Source organism: Lipotes vexillifer, unplaced genomic scaffold (assembly GCF_000442215.2).
Source record: "Lipotes vexillifer unplaced genomic scaffold, Lipotes_vexillifer_v1.1 scaffold174, whole genome shotgun sequence".
Classification (NCBI taxonomy): Eukaryota; Metazoa; Chordata; class Mammalia; order Artiodactyla; family Lipotidae; genus Lipotes; species Lipotes vexillifer.
The window spans coordinates 882,206-885,980 of NW_006785255.1; positions in this window are offsets into that span (position 1 = coordinate 882,206).

Here is a 3,775-nt window from a genome sequence, read left to right on the forward strand (position 1 = left end):
AGCAGGAATTTGTTTCTTTAACAAAGTATGTTAGACTGTTAGGTGAAGGTAGGTAAAAGCAGCAGATAGCCAATACTCTTCTTTAGGTAGTGTGTGCATCATTTTAATGTAAAGTTAGACGACTTTGATGTAATATATTATGAAAAATATCAATTACCATCAAAGTCGTCACTGACATAAATTCGGTAAGTTCTGTGCAGATTTTGCCCTAGCAACCTTTCTCCAGGTGTTCGTAATCGTTCATTGTTGACAACCACTAGGTGACACTGTTGCTTCACCAAGTTAGTGCAGGAAGCTCCATTAGCTACACAAGTTATACAGGAAGAACTATTGTTTATATTAGCCTGAAATTTGACTAATACTGATCATCAGCATTATTACAAATAGTTCTGACAGTACTATCTATTATATAAAATATACACATGCTTATAATAAAACAAACTACTAAGTACTACTACTGCTGCTGCTACTCCTAGTACCATACACAACCAGACCAATGTCTAAAATTTGTCAACTCTGTGATGACCTTTGTGCTTTGTACTTTAATTTAATCCTTCTCTCAATCAAACTTGTAGAAGATTACAAATCTAAGAAGTGGCAGAACTGAAATTCAAACATTGTATGATGGCTTCTCTGGCGCCTTTAGTCACACAGCAAGCTTAATGATAGGTTGCAACCTGAGCTCTGTGATGGTATGTATTTCCAATCAAGTTGTCTATAGCAAAATAAGAGGGCCTATGGAAAAATAGTAGGGTGAGTTTAACATAAACATAATACAGTTTCCTTTCCATTACTTTTTTTTATTGGCATATAGTTGCTTTACAATGTTGTTTCTGTTGTACAATGAAGTGAATCAGCTATATGTATACATATATCCCCTCCCTCTTGGACCTCCCTCCCACCCCCACGCCACCCATCCCACTCATCTAGGTCATCACAAATCACTTTTTAAAAGGTGTTCTTGGAAACTCTTATCCGTGAAAAAACTCTGGGTCTATTTGATATACCTACGAATATTTTTATTCACAGGAGGAAAACTTAATTTAGGATTGCTAGATAAAACACAGGATTCCCATTTAAATTTGTGTTTCAGATAAATGATTTCTTAGCATAAGTATGTCCCATACAAAAATCTGTATTTCTGGTACACAATAAATATATACATTTTTTGTATAAGTATGTCCCCAATATTGCATGGGGCATATCTATATTAAAAATAAAAATTATTTCTTATTTATCTGAAATGCAAATTTAAGTAGGTCTCCTGTATTTTAATTTGCTAAATCTGTCAACATTACCTTATCTATTATTTCAGTTAATTTGGGGTAGTTTAACAAAACTCACTCAATTTTCTCCCTTTCTATCTTGGACCCCTTCGCTATTTCCCCCTCCATTCCTGAGGAATATATATTTGTCCTTTTAGAGGATGATCCTATGATCTGCATCCTTTATCCTTTTGCTTCCTGCTTCTCTTCAGACTTGCTCCATTTGTTATCATCATGCCTGTCTCATTTTCACTGTTTTTCTCACTACCATGTCTTTTTCCCATCTATAAAAGTGATTAGAGATTTGTACCTCAAAAAAAACCTCAAGCTTCTTCTGTACCCTATTTGGTTATACTTCCTCAAAGAGCAGACCCTATTTTCTTATCACCCATTTACTCTTCAAACAACTGCAACTGGTAATAAAACTTTTCTCCCCAAACTCATTCAACAGCTTTCTAATTGCTAAATTCCATACTTTTCTAAGCCCTCATCTTTCGTTTTTTTCCTATTTGATGGTGTTCCAACTCTAATTCTTTATTTTATTCTCTCTGTATTTTTTATCATGGATGAATCATCACCTTCTTCTTGTGATAGATTCTCAGATTCTCATTGTAGAATGAGAATTGTATCTCCATTGTAGTAATGACATCACCATATAATATACTCAGTCACATAAAAACATTCTTCTTTGACATTTTTTGGCCTCCAATTTTTCTGCTGTATTATGTGGCTTCTACCTCTGCTACATTCTTGCATCTCTCTATTCCTTTTGATTTTCAATCTGATTACATTATCATCAAAAGGAAGAGGATTCTTCAAAAGGATTTAAGATTGACAGTAAAAGAATTGTATTTCATCTTTCTCACCTTCATCCCCTTAACTGATGATTATCCTGGGACTGCCAGAAGTAAAAGGCATATTCTGTGGTGGGGTTCTTCTTTTCTGGACTTGTGAATAAGTTGATAATCTCTCTGCTTTCAGCTGGTCGATATTTGACAGTGATCTTCTAGTCCATGAGAATGGAGGTTAGATATGAAAGTAATTCTTTTCTCCTGTACCTGAAATGGGTCATCAGATTCAGAAATTGCTGTGTTGCTGGATGTGATATAAGTACTTTCACTACATTCACTGTTTTGGGCATTATCTGCTTAAGATGCTGATTAGAATGTGAGAAAGATAATACATACAATCTACCTTATTCCTAATCTCAGAAATCAATTCCAGAAGTGAAGTTTAGACCTTGAATTTTTAAATCTATTGTTCTTGGTTTTACAATCCTAGTTATGTTAAGTCTCCTGAAGTATAATTCTCCCTCATTCTTGGGACTTCCTTGGGAATGAATAATCCATGGAGATGTATCAGAAAACAGTCTGATCATCCAGTGTAATTTTTAAAGCAACCAATTAAAACAGTGGCTTCAAATAATAAGACTGTTCATTGGATTGGAGACTTTTGGAGTATAAATTTAATTAAGTGGAGTTTTTCTTTTAAGTACAGGTTAATAGGCTGTCCACCAAAAGTAATCCCTTCTCTATAGACAGCTGAAAGAATTGACAGGCATAAATACTATGTGCTACTAATCATATTCATCACTTCTTACTTCACATGAGTTTTAAGTTTCTAGGTACAGTAAAACCTTGTTTTTATAGATTGAGTTGAGAGCCCCCAGTCAATTTGTTAAAAGCAGTTTATAGATGAAAATATTTCTCCTGGCTCTCATAAAGAATTGATTTAGATTAATAACTGCTAGAGCAATAATGTTAAGTTTACACTCCCACCAATAACCATGGCATATATCACTAAGAGATTTATGCAAATTTTCTTGCTGAGCATGGATGCACTGCTTCAGAATCCTTCTGAACTCATTTCAGTAATTCAGTTGAAGAACTAATTCATCTGTTTGACCCAGGATATGGATGGCTTTTTTGTTAATCATTTTAAGACTGTAGAAGGTATAAATACAAGAAGATAAAGTCAAGAGTTTAGGCATTTCAGGATCACCTTGAGGACATGACGAAGGTTAGAGTCTGAAAAGGAAGAATGGAGTTGACATGCAGATCTTCAAATTAAACAGGGATACATGACCATATTTTTTTGGAGGATAAATAATGTCATAGTCCAATTCAGAATTTTGATTTCAAGCAAGGCAGATAGAAATAGATTTGGTTTGTTATTCTATTTGGAATCTAAGTAGGCTGGTTTGCAAAAAATATAAACTGGATAAGATTGTTCATCCCAGAAGAAGAAAATATTCCATTCTAACTGAATAATGATAGGGAGTAAGACATATATGGTTTTCTTACTTTATGTTTTCAATGCATTAAGGCATATTAAAAAGTCATTTCAAAACTATTGAAATACATTATTCAAATCATCTTAGCAACTAATGAAAGAAATTTATAGGCACTAACAGCTAACATTTATCAGTGCTTTTCCCATATGCCAGACATTGTCCTTGGTACTCTACTTATCTAAGTCCTCCCCTCAAAGACCTTGAAAAGTTGGCGTGG